Consider the following 22,439-nt stretch of genomic DNA (forward strand, 5'->3'; position numbering starts at 1 on the left):
AAATCCATTGGAAAATGTGCAGGTAATAGAGGCACAATTGAATTTTTTTGGAGAAATAACAGGGTTTCAAATTAATTGGTCCAAATCAGAAATTATGATATTCAACTATGATGATGAAAAATGATTTTTTTGAAGGACATAAAAATAGATATAAAATTAAGAAATGCAATAAAGTACTTGGGAATAAATATAACAAGAAAATTCAAAAATTTAGAACAAGAGAATTTTAACAAATTAAAGAGGGAAATTAAGGAAAAGCTGGAGGAATATAATAAAATTAAGCTTTCATGGTTTGGAAGAATAACGATAATTAAAATGAAAATCTTTTCTAGAATATATATTTTTTATTTAGAATGTTACAAATTAAGATATTGGAAACAAAGATAAAGGGTTGGAAAAGAATGATCAATAAATTTTGTAATGGGGATAGGAAACCTCAAATTAATAAAATAAGATGGTATAAACCCCAGAAAACAGGTGGACTGGGTCTCCCCAACACAAAGTTATATTATATAGCAAATCAGTTAAGATATATCATAGATTGGATAACAGAACCAGGAGAGTTAGAATGGTTAGAAATGAGGGAGAAGTTAGTGAAATATAAAGTTAGTGAAATATAAAGGAAAATTGATCCCAGCAAATTCCCCACTAACTCCAGTTGTGATGATAGAAGACTTCCCAGTAAATTTAAAAAAGGAAATTGGAAAAGAAGCGAAAGAGAAGAAAATACTTGAAATAAAGGATTGGGGGGGGGGAGAAAATGAGAAGCTCTAACAGGAAGTAAAATAGCTTGGTTTGACTGTATACAACTGCAGCAATGGAGAAAGAAATGCTTAAGGGAAAGCAAGAACTGCAAAGAATATACAATTTTTTTAAAAAAAATGATTATAAAAACGGGAGATAAAGAAGAAAATACAGCTATAAAAGGGGAAACCTGTGAAATTTATAAAATATTAGTAGAAATGGAAGATCAAGATCAATAAAAAGAGATGTGGGGTAAGGAGACAACAGGGCAGATAAATAGTCAAAGCTGAGGGAGAATATGGGAGAATCGTACACTGAAACTGTTGTCTATAAGAATAAAAGAAAATTATTATGAACTAGTTTGGATATGGTATTTCACACCAGTCTTGTTGTTTAGTCGTTTAGTCGTGTCCGACTCTTCGTGACCCCATGGACCAGAGAACGCCAGGCACTTCTGTCTTCCACTGCCTCCCACAGTTTGGTCAAACTCATGTTGGTAGCTTCAAGAACACTGTCCAACCATCTCGTCCTCTGCCGTCCCCTTCTCCTTGTGCCCTCCATCTTTCCCAACATCAGGGTCTTTTCCAGGGAGTCTTCTCTTCTCCAGTGGCGTAGCGTGGGGGGTGCAGGGGGCAGCCGCACCGGGCACAACATCTGGGGGTTAGGGTTAGGTTAGGGTTAGGGGGCGCAAATCCATGGGTTAGGGGGCGCAAATTACTTGCCTTGCCCCGGGTGCTGACAACCCACGCTACGCCACTGCTCTTCTCATCAGGTGGCCAAAGTATTGGAGCTTCAGCTTCATGATCTGTCCTTCCAGTGAGTACTCAGGGCTGATTTCTTTAAGAATGGAGAGGTTTGATCTTCTTGCAGTCCATGGGACTCTCAAGAGTCTCCTCCACACCAGTCAGATTAATTCAAATAAGCAACGAATATTCAGTGCTATGTTGGAGGGGATGCCAGGAAACTGGGAATTATGTTCACATGTGGTGGGGGGTGTAAATATGCACAATTTTTCTGGCAAAGCGTGTTTAATTACTGGGTTAAAGCTGACTGAAAGTCCAGAGGTGGCATTATTCTCAAGTTTACCATGGGGTGGAAGGTTCACTGGCTATGAAGGACTTGCTCACAAATTTATTGACAGCTGCACGAATTATGATACCCTAGGAAGGGGCAAGCAGAATATAAAGTGGGGAAATGGCATGAAGAGGTGTGGGATATACCATAGCTATTAATGATAAATTAACATGTGTTGTTAAGGTAAGATGGGGAATACACAGGAGAAATGATTCTGAGGAGATACGGAAGGTGTTTGTAGAATTTGTACTGTTAAAATGGAAAGGGGTCAAACCATTGCAAGAGGTTTTGAAATTTTGGGACGTTGGATAGCTACAATGGAATGGTCTCAGTGGTGGGGTGCACATTTTTATTCTTATTTATTTATGATTAATGCTTTGTCAAAATAAAAAATAAAAACGGAAAAAAGAAGACAGATTACATGTGCCAGAAGAGTTTATTTTTCATGGTGAATTTCACCATGAGGCCTGAGCTCTTCCTTTCACCACTAGGCTCCCAATTTCTTCTGCTGCTACTTTTAGGATTCCTCAGCATCGTAGCATTTGGTTTTAATCTGATATAATGGAAATTCTCGAAAGCCAACACCTTTTCCATTAAGGGCACAAACGTCTTCAGTTGCACAGCCTTTTATTCTCAGTTCCCAATATTCAGTAATAACTGGGAAATAAAAGGCATAAGGTTTGAATGAGTTTGCATGATGGTATTGCTATGAAAGCTCAGTGTTCTTTTTTTAAAAAAAAATATTTATTACTTTTAAACCTTACAAAAAGGAGAAAAAGAAAAGAAAAAGCAATACAATACAATATATAAACAATACACAACATTAACATATTAAACAAAAAAACAACACATCATGCCATCTCAATACCCTCTCTTTCATTCCCTTGTTTCATCGACCTCCTCTCACCTCCCTTTTTGTATTCCATTTCTATTAATTATTTCAGCAGATCCTTTCCATCTTTCTCCATTTTCTGTCATATGGTTATCTTAACATATTTTAACCTTATTTCCCATTAATACTATATTACTTATTTATACTTAATTCATTATAACATTTCTACTAAAGCCATATAATTCCATTCCATCATTTTTCTAACACTCATTAATATTACATTATTTCTATATATAAACTTTAAACTTTTTCCAATATTCTTCCACCGTCTCTTCTCCCTGGTCTCAGATTCTGCCAGTCTTTTCCGTCTGGAAAAGAGTTAAGAGCCTCAGACAGAAGATTACCAGGTTGATAGACTACTTGGAAAGCTCAGTGTTCTTAGAACCAACAAATTGTATTATTTTTCTGGCAGTCAGATATCATGAGTGCATGCCTTTGGAACCTTACCCTGTGTACCAAATTAAACCCAGCAGGTGGCCAAATTTGACTATTTTACCAAAGCTACACCCACTTGCCTTACATATTACATATAATATGTGTCAGGTCAATCTGCTGCTGCAGCAGAACAGTTGGTAGCTGTGATTACCACTCTGAATTGCGGCTTGAGGAGCAGGGCTTGGAGTCACAGTCAATAGGCTGAACTTGTTGAAAGCAAAATCTGCTCCCTGTGTCAATCATCCACATGTCACATAGGAAGCTGTGCTGGCATCAGGATCCAGAACTCAATGCAACATATTTCTGAGGAAATGATGTGCTGACCAGCATAGCTGTCAACTTACATATTTGAAAATAAGGGACCAGCAGCCTTGAAAATAAGGGATCAGCAGCCAAAATAAGGGATTTTCCAAACACAGGTATGTTCAACTTCTGAGCCCCTCCAAGCCAAAGGCAGAAAGCCCAGCCAGCAGCCAAACAAAGCCTCAAGCGGTGGTTCCCACAGCGCAGCAACCCGGCAAAGGGGATGCAGCAAGAAAAACCACCGTCACCTCTCCGCTAGGAAGCACTGGAGCAAAGGCGAGTCCCCAGGCAACACGACCGATTTGATAGGCACAAGGCATGCAAGCTCCACCACCCAGTTGTTCTTAGACTCTTTATTGGGTGAGCAACGCAGCCAAGCAACATAGTTGTAGCCTCCTTCCTCCCTGGCTGGCAGGGAGGGAGGGAGAGGAGCTGCTTCCTTTGAAACCCGGGAAATTTAAGGGGCATCATCAATAAGGGACAGCAGCGGGACACAGCGCTGGGATAAGGGACTTTCCCGCCAAATAAGGGATGGTTGACAGCTATGCTGACCAGTCCGCCACCCTCCCTTGTATCCCTCACCTTTGCTGTCCCTTGTGCATTAGAGGACAAAGGTGTGCTGCAAGGAGCCCCCTGTACGTTTGTAGGCTCTCCATGCATTGTTAAAACCCTGCACATGAGTGAGTCTGCCCCCTCTAGTCTTTATGCAATTCATATGGGGGATAGTTTGGAATCCAAAATCTGACTAGAGCACCCTCCTTTCCCCGGGAGAAAAAAAATCAAAACTATACACATATAACATACATAAAAAGGAAAGAAAGATCAGTCATTGCTTTTCTGGCAGTGAGAAAGGGACAGAGAGTCAATTTTCTGGCTGAATGGCAATATTACTCACCTCCAGTGTGACTATAGAAGTCAATACACTTGGTCTCATTGGCAAGGCAGCTGACATTCCCCCGAGTTTTGCAATTAAGTTTCCCTTTAAAATAGGTGCGACGGAAGCAGGCTGGGCACTGTCGACCATTGGGAGAAAGATCCTCACGTGTCGGAACTACCAAAGTAAAAATGCAGTGTCGGCCTATGAATGCAATACATTCCCTCCTCTCTCTCTTAACTTTACTTCAGTAGTTTTCATGCCTTCTAGTAATGTCTGACCATAGCTGGACTTGGAATGTCCCCATTGTGTCCTACAATTGTCATCAACTTGGCAGATCAGACATGTCTGCTGTGCTTGCTCTAAATAATGTTTTTGTGCTTCACTTTCTGTCACGCATTTTCTTTCTCTGTGGGTTTTCTGAAGTTCTCACTTGGTGTAAGTCCATCAGGCAAGCTATCTACTCTCTGTTTCTAAAACTCCATATGTGAGCGTACAGATAGCTGAATTCTCCTGGAGGTAATCCCCTCTCCTCCCCACTCTCTCTCTCTCAATGCAAGCAAGGAGTGGGCAGGCCCAGAACCCAAATTGGGTAGAACTAAGCCAACAGTTTCCATATTTCTTTCTATTTCATTTCCTCCAGCCCACCCCCCTCCCCACCCAGTTAGAAATTTGATCGGTGTAAGTAAGGAGGACGAAAGTATTCTGCTTCCTAAAAGGACATCATCTACTCTATATATCCCAGATTCAAGGATAAACTATAGATACTCCTTAGAACAATTGAACCCAGTGTCTTATTGGACCGAATAACAGAAATGCTACACTTTACCTGTAACTAGGTGGCACTTCGTGCAATGGCTTTATAAGCCTTTACACTTCAGAGATAAATATACTTACTGTGGACAGCTTCCTCATTGCACTGTTCGGTATGGCAGCAAAAGACCTTCATCTGGAGGAATTTACCATTGGCTGAACTGATACTGAAATCTCCTGTGTGGCAAGCTTTAGAAAAAACACAATCCCGGACAGTTGCCATTGTACGCGTTGGAACTGTAAAGAACAGAAGGAAATAAATCACAAGATCTTCAAAGATTCTGGTTAATTCATACCAAATGTATTTATTTTTAATGATATTTCCCATTAAGAAAATTATTCACCCTTCAGTGAGTAAGCAATTCAAAGTTCTTGAACCAATAGATAAACCAAAACACAATTTTCCTTCAAATTCCACTATTCTCTGATATCGCTAAGCAGTTCTCCAACCAAACTGTGCATACAAAAATGCAAATATTAAAGAATATGTGCATAGAAACAGGTGACATTCAATGCTAGTCCAACTCACAATAGACCCACAGCTATTAATGAGTGTAGCTAACTTAGGGTCATTAATTTCAGTTGCTTTCTCTGCGTCAGACTTAGTTGAGTGCAATCCAGCTATAGTAGTTAAAAAAAATGTATTAAGAGAAATGGTTTGCAAATAACTTTATATTAGTCAAAACTGCAGGTGAATGTTGTACTAGGAGAAAATTGCTCTTAAATGCTGGCACATTTTATGAGTTATTTATTTATCTACTGCGTAGAATTCAATGTAAGTTTGGAAAAAATGAAAAGGTGAGAGACAGATTAAACCCCCCCTCCCAATCAGAGACTGTAATAGATCTGTCTGTCTGGAAGGCTCTAGTTGAAAGACGTAGCAGATGGAAAGGGCACCTCATTTATCAGATGAGAGTGAATTTGCAACGTTCTGATGATGGAGGAAGGTTTCCCTGACTCAGTGGCATATCGTGGGTTGCCATCACCTGGGGCCATACAGAGGGAACGTCTAACAGTGTCTACATCACCCAGGAGATTGCAGTCACAGAGGTAAGTCATTCCACTGTCTGCAAAGGTCAATTCCTGGTTTACATAGAAAAGCTGTTTTCAATGGAGCCAAGCAACGGAAGCACATAGCTGTATTGAGGCAGCACTGGGTGTTGAAATTTTGCAGCCCAACAATTTTGTGCCCAGGGAAATCACCCCTGCATGCTAAAAACTGCCCTCACATTATGCACAGTTGTCACCAGTCAGCCTTTGTGTACTTTGCTACTGCTGAAGACTCACCAATTGTGACAAATGATGTCTAACTTTTTTACCACAATCTGTTATCTCAGGTCATTATTCCAGGGCCTGCAGGCAATGAGATAACTGGAAGCTGAAACTGAGAGATATCCAACATGCCAGGGGCCATTGTGAAGCTGAGGCCATATAGTCCTTCCTTGTGTTCTAATATCAGTGCATAAAGGTAAAGGTAAAGGGACCCCTGACCGTTAGGTCCAGGCACGGACGCCTCTGGGGTTGTGGCGCTCATCTCGCTTTACTGGCCGAGGGAGCCGGCGTACAGCTTCCAGGTCATGTGGCCAGCATGACTAAGCTGCTTTCTGGCAAACCAGAGGAGGATAAAAGTGTCATTGCACTCTGAGTTTTGCAACCATTGCAAGAAACTGAAGGATCTCTGGGCAGAACGACATCACGGCACACATTGTCTTCCTCAGGATGTTAGTTGGAATAATGCAAGAAGGAAAAATAGCCTTTCAGGACAATTTTCTTTCTTTCTTTGTAAAATCTAATCTGGACCAGCAGGGGTAGCAGCAAACAAGGAAACTCCAGCTGCCCCGAATGATGCCTGCATTGGATTTCTAATAATTTATTTAATTTATTTATTTAACTGAATACCTTGCCTTAAGATGGAAAGCTCACCACAATCAAACTAGAGCTCACTCTTTCTGGTTAAAGCAGGGGTGGCTATGCTGTAGCCCTCAATTATTTTCTGAACTAGTTTCCATCATCTCGATCCATTGGTCATGCTGGCTGAGGTGGATGGGAGTGGTAGTCCATCAACTTCTAGAGGGCCATAGCATAGCTGATGCATGCCAGGATCTTTATGCTGAAACCTTATTGTGATGCAAAGAGAGAAGCAATGCTGGAATAAGAAGAGTTCAGATTTGGACTTGATATCCCACTTTATCACTACCTGAAGGAGTCTCAGAGTGGCTAACATTCTCCTTTCCCTTCCTCCCCCACAACAAACACTCTGTGAGGTGTCTGGGGCTGAGAGACTTCAGAGAAGTGTGACTAGCCCAAGGTCACCCAGCAGCTGCATGTGGAGGAGCAGGGAAGCGAACCCGGTTCCCCAGATTACGAGTCTATAGCTCTTAACCACTACACCACCCTGGAATAAATTTATGAGACAGAGGATAGCTGCTGTGTGATGGATTAGAACCTAGGCTGTCAGGGTTCAACTCTCCACTCAGCCATGAAGCTCACTCAGTGACCTTGGACACTTCCACTCACAAGGTTGCATGCCAAGGGTAAGAGCCATGTACACCACCTTGTGCTCCATGGAGAGAAGATGGGATAAAAATACAATTCATAAAGAATAAATAGTGTTAATTTACACACAAAAGTCGTTCCTTGGGATGACAAAGAGCAAATGAAAAGATTCAGCTCACCTATATTGTTATGCAGAACCATAGAGGCACAGGTTTCACTAGAATTACAGGTAGCTTTTCCATTCCCTTTACATGAGGTTTCGTTCTTATGGCAGGAGGAACATACCAGAGATGTCGCTGCAGAAAGGAGATAGAGGTGGGTGAAGGAGATTTCTTGAAATGGTAATGAGATGGTAATGGGAAACCTTGCATGCAAGTATGTCAAATGTCAAAAGCAACTGGGGGAAAGTGGATCTCTCACCGACAGTTCTCTGCACCACCAAGCTGCTACACTTCTGCAACTGCTTTGGGGGAAAGAGTGAAAGTTCATCAGAGTTAAATTCCTAGTTGAATGTAAGGTGTTGGATGCCGACTAAGCTGGTGGAGCATAACTGCTGAGCTGTTTAATGGGAATTGTTGAATTGAACATTTTAATCATGGTGGTTTATATTTTAAAGTGTTTTTATTGCATATTTTAACCATGGTGTATATCTTAATCATTCTGGATTTTAACAAAAATGCAGATTTGTTCATTTGTTTTTAGTAAATGATGTAGAAGCAATTTAGAGATGAATAATTTATTAATTAATAGTGGTGTAATCTAGATAGATTTGCTATACCCAAGTATCCCAGAAACTGTAGCTTTCACTTATTGGGCCTGAGTGTGATTAATCAGATTCCTCCATTGTGTGTCGAGACCCTGAGACCATCCCCTTGTTGATGAATAAGACACAAGGACACAGATATTAGGTTAATGTTATTGGGCAAATTTAGGCCACAACTTTATTGGTTACAGAATGTGAGCGGTATTGGCTTAGGCATTGGAATTGACCCGACTATATCTGACTCCTGCCCATCATGCAGGGAGTCCAGTAAGGGTCAACCACCGGTAGGGGGAGCCCCGTCGATGCAAACCAGCTCAAGCTCCCCCTGGGTTCCCGACAGGGTCATGTCATGGCCCTAGCCCAACCCCGGACTTCGGGCAAGATCCACACCAGATTCCTTTAACGGAATACCCTTAAGCTTGAAGGGGCAGGTGGTGGCCACACCTCCCCTCCCCATCATAAGATCAACCAATGCCTAACCACCAAACCTTACAAAGTTGTGATGATTGCTACAAGGTAGGCGAAAACCAAATGACCCATGCCAATTTGCTAAGTGGAAAAATTCCTACCAGGCCCTTCAATGGCGACCAACCGAGGTCCATAGCAAGGCCAAGTATCCCAGAAGCTGTAGCTTTCACTTATTGGGCCTGAGTGTGGTTAATCAGATTCCTCCATTGCATAAATACATGTTTGGAACATATACTTGGCTGTCAAGGCTTAAGTGCTTAAATTCTTGAGTTGCCTCTCCCCTACTTCTCCTTGGTAACCCAGCAATATTTGTTCTCTATTATGCTGCTCTCCTTTCCTCACTGTCCTTCCCTCCCAAGGAACAAGTCTTTTCAGTGTCATCTAAAGATGAAAAGATTCCCATTCTGCTGGTCTCTACTTACCTGAAGAAAGCAGGCCTAAGAGGAGGCATGTGCTCAGAAGTGATTTCATCATTTTCGAAAGATGAGGCGATTCAGAGCAGAGATGCACCAGGAAAGAGAACTGATCAGGTGAAGTCTTACAACGAGATATTTATAGACCAAGGATTCATGCTGTGGGCAACACTTGGGAACAAATGGTTCAGTGAAGTCCGGGAGTGGGGGCTGTGTGTTTGCCAAGAAGACACTGAGGGACATAGTGAAATCCTAAACTCCATTTCGAAATTGGCTAAATTAGTCCTTTTTGAGTGCCAGACACTTTTCAGAAGTCATTTTCTATGTAACTAATTTACAATGCAGTCTTAACCCATCTTGGCTTTGTATTGCATGGATGCACTGGAAGCTTCAACTTGTAAAACTGATTGCGCAGACCCATAAGCTGGGGTTGAACTGAGCCACTTTTTGTTTTGACCTTAAATAAAAATCAACCAAGGGGGGTTACAATGGGGTGGGAGATGTGAGCCAAGAAGTGAGCCTTGGGAACAATCCATCACCTGAAAAGTGCCTAAAGAGTCTCACCAGGCTAAACCAAACTATTTCTTTTCCTGCACCTAAACCGCCACTGAAAGGGGAGAAATCTCTGTTTAGTCCCCTTTCCTCATTTAGTCCCTTTCCATGAGAGGTACTCCTGCATTTCCCTCCACAGGTCGGTAGGAAGATGTCATAGCTGACATCCATCAAATGAACTCCATCTGGCCTATACAGTTAAACCCCACCAACCTTATGGAAGATTACTTGACCTGCCAGGTTCTGAACTGTGAGCCAAACTAACCTGTTGACTTTTTTTCTTGCCCTGTTTATTCACCTGGGATCCCAAGAAACCTACTGAGCTCTTCTTGGCAATATTTTGTATAAATTACGTGTAACTGTGTAACTACCAACCACTGTTGCCAGATAACTTGAAAATCCAATATGGCCTGCAGGCTCAGAGCCTTTACTTTCAGCAGACCCAGATCATTGTTGCCCAGGTGTCAACAAAGGGAGCAACCAGTTGAAACACATGCCGCTGTAGCCCAACCACCAAACTGAGGTCAACTGACTCAATCCCAGTTGCGTGTCAAAGTTGTAAGGGGTGGCCCTCTGACTGGCCCCGAAACACATGCTGTGACCGCAGATAAGGACCCTCTATCTCTCCCTCCAGACATAACGCATTTCAAGCATTAGGTCCCGCCTTGCCCCCTAGGGGACATCAGTAAATTTAAACTAGCCTGCAGTGCCACTGCCCCACCACATGGAAGTGTTGATCAGAAAAACCTAGGTGAGTCATGGTAGATGCTGCACCAATATGAAAAAGAGGTCCCAGATGAATCTGGATCCAAGCCCAAGTTGTACAGTGCCACCTTAATGACTGCCCAGAAATGAAAATGTGCTAGTGGTAAAAGCTGCACATGCATAAAGAAATATCCCAGATCCAGCTGAACTCTTGGTACCATCTAACTTTAGTAGTAGAAGGAAGTGGGGCTGAACAAAATAACATGCAAAATCTCATGTTTTACTTCAAATACCCTTTATCATCATTCTACACATTCTGCACACATAAAACAGAGATAAAGAATACAGATTCAATTTGCCAGAAATTTAGTTTTCATGATGAATTTCACCAATTGTGAAAAAGAAAACCTATGAGACCTGAGCTCCTCCTCTCACCACTAGGCTCCCAATTTCTTCTGCCACTACAATAAAAGGGTAAATCAACAAGGAGTGCTTTGCTGTCCTGTATCTACCCTTCAAGGCCGATATGCTTTAAGGATATCTCAGCATTTTGCTTTAATTCTATGGAGTGTCAGCTCACCATATTCTAAGCTTCTTCCATTAAGGGCACACCAGCCTTCAGCTGCGCAGCCTTTGAATTTGAGAGTCTCAAATTTCTGAGAACGATCTGTGTAATAAAAAGAATAAGCTTTGCATGGGTTCTTAGAGATAGGGATGACTGTGGTTATTAAAGCTCAGTTGTTGGGGAGCCACAGTCTGTGGCTGTCTTACAAGCAGGGGAGTCTGGGGGAATGCTTCTCTATCAGAGCTATATAAAGTCTTCAACTGCATATAGTTTCTGAATTAAATTAAATTTGGTTTTCAGTTCCTTCAGGAGTGATATTCAGTCAATATTGTAAAATGGTTCATCAAGAGCTGAGGAAATCAGCTTCTGCAGTTTCATTCCTCCTTGTTCCAATTGTATCACATTGTTGGGAAAGAGTGAAGATACTTTGAGTCATCTGATCTGCTTGCCGTTAACCATGTTGTCTTGAATTGAACCAAGCTTATTCTTTACACCTGCTTCTCTTCCCATGTTCAGTAACAACCTCATCTATATGCGTTATATTTCTCTATTTCTCTGTGGGCGGCTCTGCGCTGTGAGTTTGGGGTGACCAGGCTAGTGAGATGCTGAGGCGGCCAGCCAGCTCTGCCCACCTGCGCGCCTGGGTTTGGGCAACCTGGGGAGGGGCGCTGGGTGGATCTTTGCACCCCGGCACCGCATATGCTAAAGTAAGGAGGGAGTTGGTTCTTCTACTTCCATTGTTGGGAGCCACAGTTTGTGGCTGTCTTACAAGCCTGGGGGTCTGGGGAAATGCTTCCCTAGCAGTGCTGTATAATATCTTCAACTGCCTGTGGTTTCTTTATTAAATTTATTTTGGTTTGCAGTTCCTCCAGGAGGTAGATATAAGGCCAACTTAAGGCCTACATTACTCCTCGCAAGGCAGGCTTGTGCAGTCACATCAGGATTAAAAATCTGAGAGTACATTTTCCACATATGATTTGTTTTCCCCTATGCGATTCATGGTTCTTAAATTATCATTTATAAAGATGCCCAACTGAAATCCCCCCTTTTTTTGTCTTGCCTCATTTCCATTCTCCTAATGCGATGGATATAGAAACATACAATGTGCTCCTTTGAGACATTATTGTTTTCATGCAGCAGGGCTACTGAATATTGATATTCTCTTTTTTAAGGCTGATGGGCTTTTATTTGAAAACAGGGTATATTTAACATGAGCCATTGTCTTTGTCTTTGCTTTTGTTTAATGTGGTGTCTAGCTTAGTTCAAAAGAGCACATATATTTTTATCATCTTCCAGGCCCCAGAAAAAAGCACTGCTGAGGTGGCAAAGCTAGACATTGTTCAGGGTTATTGACAGGTCCCAGGGACAAAGTGATATTCAGTGAATATTGTGCAATGATTCAAAAGGGATTACCAAGAGCTGAGGAAATCAGGTGCTGCAGTTTCATTCCTCCTCGTTCCAATTGCATCACATTGTTGGGAAAGAGTGAAGATACTTTGGGTCATCTGATATGCTTGCCTTCAGCCATGTTGTCTTCAATTGAACTAAGCTTGTTCTTTACACATAACAACCTCATCTAAATGTATTCTATTTCTCTGTTGCCTGGAAACCTTCCTTATTCTCTGGTACCTGGACCATTTTTAAGTGTATATTTTTATTGGTTTTCATAAACATATAACAAAACAATCACTAAACAGCTGCACACAATCAAAGTATGCCAACTTTTCTGCAATCTCTCCAGCTACCACATAAGTATTCATATTTTTTTAACATTTGTTCTTCTTTTAGATTTGCTACAAAATTATTCCTACGTTATTTCATCAGCGTTGTATGGAAGCATCCATCCAGAGTGTGGTCATCTTGAACTAAAGAATCAAGAAGGTGATGGCATCCAGATTTGTTCTCATTCTACTGGTAACACGTTGCTTAGATGCTTTTAGCTAGGATATGAAGTAAGTGGCCATAAAATGTCAAAGAATGCACGAGTTGTTTCTTTCCTTATACTTGCCCTGACACACTGAATGGCCGTTCTGACAGTAAGGAAAGCATTGAGAATGCAGAACATGAATTAACTTTGAATTCTCATGTTAAATGTGAGGCTCCTGAGAAACTCATATCTCCATTTGATACAGTTGTTCCTAGCTATTGCTCTGAGGCTCATGTGGTCCTGATGCCACACTAGATATGGAAGACGTGAACTATCTGTCAAAATTACCGTATTTTTTGCTCTATAAGTCTCACTTTTTCCCTCCTAAAAAGTAAGTGGAAATGTGTGTGCATCTTATGGAGCGAATGCAGGCTGCACAGCTATCAGAGAAGCCAGAACAGCAAGAGGAATTTCTGCTTTCACTGCGCAGCGATCCCTCTTGCTGTTCTGGCTTCTGAGATTCAGAGTATTTTTTTCCTTGTTTTCCTCCTCCAAAAACTAGGTGCGTCTTGTGGTCTGTGCGTCTTATAGAGCGAAAAATACAGTACTCTCTGTTTCCGAAAAATCTGATTACAAACTGTATATACGTATTTAATAGCAACATTCAAAATCCAGGAGCTTAATTGTAGCAATACCACTGAGACTAAATGCACTTTATAATAGCTTGATTTGCACATTTAAAAGGTCTTTCAGCTAAACCATCTTGGGTTTATATTTACCAGCATTTTTGGCTTGGTCTTTCTTTCTTCAGCTGCTAGTACGTAAGATACCACAAGGTGCTTCATTGCTTTCAGTTCAACAGACCCACACTGCTGCTATTCTGGTAAGAAATACTCAATTATACAAACCTAAATAAGAGAGAACTTGACAATAGCACATCCTACTATATCTTAACATATGACAATTCACTATTCCTCTATGTTACACTCATGTAGGGAAGTGTTAATTATAAGTTTGAAAAAGCAGAGAAAAAGAAAACATTGTCAGCTATGCAAATACTACGGTAGTCAAACGGAGCTTCTTTATTTATTCCCCCAAAAATTGTAGTAATGTTTTTTCTAAGGTCAAGCTAAGAAAAACCAAACAAACCCTTTATCTGCTCTGTTTTCCCCTTTCTGCATCCCAGCTACCCAGCAACGCTCTTTTATTTATACATTATTTCCTAAGATTTATACATGACTTGATTGTTAAGAAGAAGAGGAAGCAGTTACAAGCAGATCAATATGAGGAAAAAAATCAGAATATGCAAGAGTTAAAATACTAAAACAGATTAAAATGACAATAACTTTCTAAGCATCTGAATAGGCTTGTCTAAACAAGCATGTTTTTAGAGTACAGTGAGAGCCCCTGACTGTTCTGTGCTAGAGAAGGTACTGGCAAGAGATCCTGCGTAGCAACTGAATTAATTTACTGAAAGACTATTTCCCAAAATTCAGCCACTTAATGATACTCCAACTAACAGTGGAAATATGGCAGAGTCACACTCCTCCTGCCTCACTTCTGGTAAATGTCCTACATTCTGGTGACCAAGGGTGCACCTGTCCCATAACCACATGTGAACCCATGTTGGAATGAGTTTAGAACATTCTTCTCATTTAAGAATGCTTGCAGCTGCCCCTACAAAACCAAAATGCCCTTGGAAGCATGACAACCATATAACATGCAAATAGAAAGGCAGATAAAACAATAAGATATGCTAAGTGTAAGTTTGATTTTGGCCCTTCCAGATCACAACGCTCTTACCCCGAATGGTCTGCAGGGCCCAGCCTGCTTCACTTACAAAGACAAAAATTGTCTGAGTGATGAGATCATTGACGGCCATGGGAATGAAAATCAGTGTGTTGATATTTGAAGTTTGTATGTTAAGAAGTAAGATTTTTACTAAGCCAGGAAACAAATCCTGCAAATTCCATGGCAAAAGCATGCTTACCTCTTTCTGTCTCTCCCACCCTCTTTTATGTTGCCAGAAAAGTAAGATGGGACCTTTCTTCTTCTTCTTTGAATGCCAATATCAACACACACACGCACACACACACACGCGCGCGCACGCACACACACACACATTTGGGCTTCACATGACTCTGATGTGCACTACAGCCCTAGTCGGCATCAACAGGGGTTAATAATTAGAGTACATGTTGAGAATGGAAATATTAAACATTGGCTTTATTTTACTTTGCCCTTGTCTAACTGATCATAAAGTCTTTAGTTTCCGAAATGTATGAAAGAGAGAACGTAGTCCCCTTGCTTCTACCCTCACCGCCACTGTTATTTTGAAAATAGGATGTAGAATAACTTCCTGCCTTGTGGATTCCACAATTTATTGCAAGGGGGGGGGGCATTTAATACCTATTTGTGACAGCCAGGCCTTAATTGCACCCCTCTGGCACAGACATTGGTTTATGATTCTGATGAGCGCTGCAGCCCTAGTTAGCATCAACAAGGGGTAAATAATGAGAGTACATGCTGAGAATGGAAGGCAGATCTGGCTGATTAGGACAGAGGCACTTGCATTTGGGTTTGTGTGTGTTCATGTTACCATGTAAATTTAGCAGTAGAAGGAAGTGTCGCCAACGACTCTGGGGTTGCGCCACTCGTCTCGCTTTACTGGCCAAGGGAGCCAACGCTTCTCCGCAGACAGTTTTTCCGGGTCATGTGGCCAGCATGACTAAACTGCTTCTGGTGAAACCAGAGCAGGGCATGTAAACACTGTTTACCTTCCCGCCAGGGCAGAACCTATTTATCTACTTGGACTTTGATGTGCTTTCGAACTGCTAGGTTGGCAGGAACAGGGACCAAGCAATGGGAGCTCACCACGTCGCAGGGATTCGAACCGCCGACCTTCCGATTGGCAACCCCTAGGCTCAGTGGTTTAGGCCACAGCACCACCCATGTCCCTATAAGGAAGTAGGTTTGAACAAAATACTATACTTGTTTAGGGAAGTTTTTAATATTTGATGCTGTATTGTTTTTAACACTAGATTGGAAGCCGCCCAGAGTGGCTGGGGAAACTCAGCCAGATGGGCGGGGTATAAATAAATTATTATTATTATTATTATTATTATTATTATTATTATTATTATTATTATTATTATTATTTCAGTTCTCATACTTCCCATCAAATACCCTTTCTCATCATTCCACACATTCTGCAAATACAAAACAGACTGAGACAGAATACAGATTCTGTGTGTCAGAAGAGTTTATTTTGATCATGAATTTCACCAATAGTGAAAAAGAAAACCCAGGAGGCCTGAGCCCCCCCTCTCACCATAAGCTATAAATATATTCTGCTGGTACCGTGAACGGTGGAATTGACAAGGAGGAGATTTTTCCTCTCTCCTGACTAGCCTTTGAGGTCAATCTGCTTTGAGCCATCAGAGCATTTGGTTACAATATAACGTAAGATAAGAAGGTCAAATTTAATCTTTTTTCCATTAAGGGCACACACGTCTTCAGTTGCACAGCCTTTGAGTTTCAAAGTCTTAAAGAAAACTAATAAATCTGGGAAATGAAAAGCATAAGGTTTTCATGAGTTCTTTATTAGGTCCATGGGGATAGGGAAGAACATGAATATAAAAGCTTAATGTGTTTGGAACCAACACATGGTATGATTAATCTGTCAGCAAACTATCACTAGTGCCCGCCTTAGGAACCTTAACCTGTTAGTCCATGAAGCCCAGCAGGTGGCTAAATTTGTCGCTTTTACCAAAGCTATACCCAGTTGCCTTACACCAACAACACATCACATATGATATGTGTCAGGTAGATCTGCTGCTACTGAAGAACAACCGGGAGCCTTGAAAGCCACTCTGAATTGCTGCTTGAGAAGCAGGGCTTGCAATCACAGTCAATAGGCTGAACTCCTTGTTGCTGTCAATGCAAATCAGCTGAGTGGCACCAACAGGAAGCTGTGCTGGCATCAGGATCCAAGAACTCAATGCAACTAATTTCTGAGGAAAAATGAATAGTTGTGCACTGGCAGAATGTTTCTTTCTCCCAGCCTCCTTTTTAAAATACCTTTGGCCAAGGTGTGTGGCAAGTCACAGTCCTCCTGGACCAGCACTCAATGGTTCATACTGCTGTGCGGAGGAGCAGTCATGTGCCGGCTGGTTCTGCACCTTCCCTTGTATCCCTCTGCCCTGTTGCCCCTTGTGCATTAGAGGGAAAGGGTGTGCTGTAAGGAGCCTGTTGTACTTGTTTATGCTCCCCGCACAATGCAAAACGCTATCCCTGAGTGAGTCTGCCCCCTCTAGTTCTTACCTAATTATAACAGGTGTAGATTGGAACCCAAAGCAGAATAGAAACTTACTTGTCAGCAGGAAAATCCAAGCTTGCACTAGCTTGTATTAGAAATACGTAGAAATTACCAAAACCTTCTACTAGAAGCCAGACTATAAATGATTTCTACACATTAAACCAATGCTTTCTGTACTTCAGAAATGCAAGGCAGGACAGCGCTGTCTTGTATCCTTGTATCCCTTGAGGAGCCTACTGTGCCTTCGTAAACACCCCACACAATGCAAAACCCTGCCCATGAGTGAGCCTGTCCCCTCTAGTTCTTAAGTAATTTTAGCGGGGGTAGATTGGAACCCAAAACAGGACTAGAGCATCCTCCTTTTCCTCAGAGAAAGAAATCAAAGCTATATACACATAACACATATAGAAAGCAAACAAAGATTAGTCATTGCTTTTCTGGCAGTGACAAAGAAACAGAGGAGCAGATTTTCTTGGCTGATTGGAAATAATACTCACATGAAGCCGTGGAAGAAAAGTCAATGCACTTGGTCTCATTGCCAAGGCAGCTGACAGTCCCCTGACTTGTGCAATTGGGAGTGTGTCCAAAATCGGTGAGGCCGAAGCAGGCTGGGCACTCTAAACCATTGGGGGAAAGATCCTCACAAGGTGGAACTACCAAAGTAAAAACCTACAGTGAGTATATGGGTGCACTTCATCTCCCCTTCTCTTTATTGTTAACTTTATTTCATTTTTTTCATGGTTTCTAGTAACTTCTAACCATAGCTGGAAGTGCTACCTCCATATTGTACTCTATATTTGCCATCAGCTTTTCAGAACAGTAACATCTGCTGAGCATCTATAAATAATGATTTTGTGTTTCACCTTTTGTCAGGTATGCTCATTTTCATTGTTTTTTTTTTCGGAGTTCTTACTTTGTACAGTGGTACCTCGGGTTACAGACGCTTCAGGTTACAGACTCCGCTAACCCAGAAATAGTACCTCGGGTTAAGAACTTTGCTTCAGGATGAGAACAGAAATCGCATGGTGTCAGCGGGAGGCCCCATTAGCTAAAGTGGTGTTTCAGGTTAAGAACAGTTTCAGGTTAAGAACGAATTAAGTTCTTAACCCAAGGTACCACTGTATGTGGTGATCTAGCAAGCTATTTGAAGCTACTGCCAGCTGCATTCTCTTAGAAGTAATCTCCTGTCTCTGTCTATGGGTGCAAGCAAGTAGCTGGCAGACCCAGAACCCAAATTTGGTAGAGCTATGTCCAGATTTTCCAGTTTTTTTCCACATCCATGCCTCCAGCCCCAGCCCTTACGTGTGTGAAGTTTGACTGATCATCTACTTCATCCATTCCAGATTCATCATAGAGTCATGGAGCTGGAAGGGACCCTAAGGGTCATCTAGTCCACCCCTGTAATTCAGGATACCCAACTAAAGCATCCAGGACAGATGGCCATCCAATCTGCTTCAAAACCTCCAACAAGGTGATTCCACACTGTCCCGATTAAGACCATTCCACTGTAAAGCAGCTCTTGCTGTCAGAACGTTTTACCTGAAGATGCTATACTTTGCCTGTAACTGGGTGGAAGTCAAATGACGGGTTAAAAAGCCATTAACTTTCAGAGACGCAGATACTTACCATACAGAGGTTCTTTATTACACTTCTCTGTTCCGCAGCAGAAGACCTTCATCTGGAGGTATCTACCATTGGCTGAAGCTAAACTGTAATCACCTGAGTGGCAATATTTGGAATCATCACATCCCCAGAAAGTTGCCACTTTATACTTTGAAACTGCAAAGAACAAAAGGAAACAAATCACAAGATCTGTGAGAATTCTGATTAATTCCTTCCAAATGTATTTATTTTTAATGATGCTTCCTATTAACTAAATTGTTTACTCTTCCATGATAAACCGCGTAATGCACAGTTCTTGAATCAATAGATGAACCTAACCACCCTGTCCTGAACCAGCTGCATAATCAGGGTACCCCATTAGAAGGGTCTTGATGGAAGTCTCCGTTCCCAGCGATGTCCTTATCACGTCAAGTCAATCTGGGTAGATTGGTGCCTTGTGAGAGGCCATATTTCATAACATGACCCTGTTGTGGTTTCAGCCCTCTAGCAGGAGACTGGAATGGATTTACAACCAATGCCTGAGCCAAAATTCTACCTACACCTGTAATCAATAAAGTTGTGGCCATTTTTAATCTAGATCATTTTCTGCGTGAGTTCATTCTATCACACCTCACACAGGGGAGGACGGCACTGCGACTGGTACCGAAACCATGTACAGCACATTGTGCTCTTTAGAAAAAAGTTGGTATTTAACTGCAAATTATAATTAACAAATTATATTAATTTACACATGAACACGGGGTGAACAAGAGTAATTGAAAAGTTTCAGCTCACGTATATTGTTATCCAGAACACCAGAAACACAGATTTGATTATAGAATCGATTAGAGTAACAGGACACAGATGAATTTCTTTTGCATGAAGTTGCATTACGAGGACAGTAGAAACAATTCAGAGATGTCACTGTATAAAGGAGATATAGGTTAGTGCAGGAGATTTCCTGAGATGGTAACGAGCTTAATGGTACATTGGGTGGAGATGGAAAGTAAATCTATATAAAACATGAGAACCACACATGCAAGTATATCAAATATATTTCAGATTTATACATTAAATTTATGAAGGCAAATGCATGTTGATCACCCTAGTGCTGTTTTATAGAATCATAGAATCATAGAGTTGGAAGAGACCACAAGGGCCATCGAGTCCAACCCCTGCCAAGTTGTTTTACAAACAAGCCAAAATACTTTAAAGTGGGAGAAGGTGTCAATTTCCTAAGGAGATGGCAGACAAGCGGGTAAATATGTTTTAAACTGGAAGGCTGTCACTTTGATAGTAACAATTGGTGCCAATGCAACATTCCCTTCCCAGTAATTAGGAACAGAATCTTGATGTGTGTTGATTGTTTTATGTAGTGAACTGTCGTGTGATTTTTGGATGAAGGGCGGTATACAAATTTAATAAGTAATAAATAAAAAGTAAATTTTGGGCTCTTCTCTCTTTTGCAATGGGGCCTCAAAAATTATTTGGAGGTGTTCAGTACATACTGTCAATTAGAAAATGTATCTATAAATTACTCTAAGAGCAAGATTTAGCAAGATTAAGATTTTGGCTGTTGTCTTTGTCCATGGAGTTTTCTTGGCAGGGATACTGGAGTGGCTTGCTGGTTCCTGCTCCAGGTGGATCATGTTTGGTCAAAACTCTCCACTATGACATGTCCATCTTGGGTGGCCCTGCACGGCATAGCTCATAGCTCCTCTGAGTTATTCAAGTCCCTTCGCCACGGCATAGACTGCAAGAAGATCAAACCTCTCCATTCTGAAGGAAATCAGTCCTGAGTGCTCACTGGAAGGACAGATCGTGAAGCTGAGGCTCCAATACTTTGGCCACCTCACGAGAAGAGAAAACTCCCTGGAAAAGACCCTGAAGTTGGGAAAGATGGAGGGCACAAGGAGAAGGGGACGACAGAGGACGAGATGGTTGGACAGTGTTCTCGAAGCCACCAGCATGAGTTTGACCAATCTGCGGGAGGCAGTGGAAGACAGGAGTGCCTGGCGTGCTCTGGTTCATGGGGTCACGAAGAGTTGGACACGACTAAACGGCTAAACAACAACAACAACAACAACAAGATTTTTGGCAAATGCAGTCCTAGGTATAAATGGAGTTTAGATCAGTAAGCTATAGAACAAACCTGCTCATTAAATCCCTATATATCCTGTTTGGTTAAACTCATCTTGGAAGTGTCAGATAGACACAATGAAATTCAAACACAGAAAACCATAGGGGAATTGATGAAGTTCTATCACAAGAAGGGAGGGCAGCTGAATGAACCTGTCCTAAATATATTTGGTCGCAAAGTGCTTACTAGAATGCTCTGTGGTATTGAATAAAACCTTTTTTGAAGCTAAACTCTCTCCCATCAGTAATATCAACAGTCCTTATTTGTACAGAATCCAGGTGGCCAACCAATAAGGCAAGAGATGATTGCACTCAGTTCAGATTACTACTCTTTTTCAGACCTGACCTCTTCATTGACCTTTATTCACTTAAACTAGAATTATATTATTTTATTTGTTTGTTTGGTTGTTTGTTTGTTTGTTTGTTTATACCCCGCCCATCTGGCTGGATTTCCCCAGCCACTCTGGGCGGCTTCCAACACAATATTAAAATACAGTAATGCATCAAACATTAAAAGCTTCCCTAAACAGGGCTGCCATATTATGGTTAGTCATATTCCTCCATCACATAAATACATGTTTGGAATAGACTATACTTGGCTGTTATGGCTTAAGTGCTTAAACCTTTGAGTTGACTCTCTCCTACTTTCCTTGTAACACAGATGTCCTTACACTCCATTATGCTCATGTATTTTACTCACTCTCCTTCCATCCCCAGGAGTAAACATTTTCAGTGTCATCGAAAGATGATTAAAAGAATCCAATTCTGCTGGTTCCTACTTACCTGGAGAAAGCAGGGCCAAGAGGAGGCAGGTGCTCAGAAGTGCTTTCTGCATTCTTGAAAGATTTAGCAACTCAGAGCAGAGATGTACCAAGGCAGAGAACTGATGCTGGTAGAGTCTTACATGGAGATATTTAAAAGTTATAGATTCATGATGTGGGCAACTCTTGAAAATAAATGGCTCAGTGAGGTCTGGGAGTGGGTACTGTGTGTTTGCCAAGAAGACACAGAGGGACACAGAGAAATTCAAAGCTCTGTGTCAAAATTGGCTGATTTATTCATCTTTGAGTTCCATTAGCTGTTGCCAGACACTTCTCAGAATTCTTTTTCTATATAATTATTTTTTTTCAATTTACTCGTAACTCATATTAGCTTTATATTACATGGATGCCCTGAAATGGATATACAGCCAATGCCTGAGCCCAAATTCCACCTACACCATTTTTAATCCAGATCATTGTCTGCGTAAGTTCATTCTATTGCACCACACAGTACTCACTGCACAGGGGAGGGGGGAATTGCAGACCTCAGGTGTATCGCCTTCACATGGGGTTGCATTATGATGACAGTAGGAGTATTTCAGAGTCCTCACTGCATTAAAGTGATAGAAATCGATGCAGGAGTTTTTGTGAGATG

General features: G+C 41.5%; 1 long non-coding RNA gene across 1 annotated transcript; it reads right to left on the bottom strand.

The window, feature by feature from the left end:
* Window positions 1-17,794: 17,794 nt before the first annotated feature.
* On the bottom strand, window positions 17,795-19,719 carry LOC309375393. Its single transcript, XR_014170900.1, has 3 exons — window positions 19,680-19,719; window positions 18,909-19,061; window positions 17,795-17,935 (listed from the first exon to the last, which is right to left on the bottom strand). It is a non-coding gene; the product is annotated as an uncharacterized lncRNA (long non-coding RNA).
* Between the last annotated feature and the right edge of the window lie 2,720 nt (window positions 19,720-22,439).

The sequence above is a fragment of the Podarcis melisellensis genome (assembly GCF_964234715.1).
Source record: "Podarcis melisellensis genome assembly, chromosome: 8".
In the NCBI taxonomy this organism is placed as follows: domain Eukaryota; kingdom Metazoa; phylum Chordata; class Lepidosauria; order Squamata; family Lacertidae; genus Podarcis; species Podarcis melisellensis.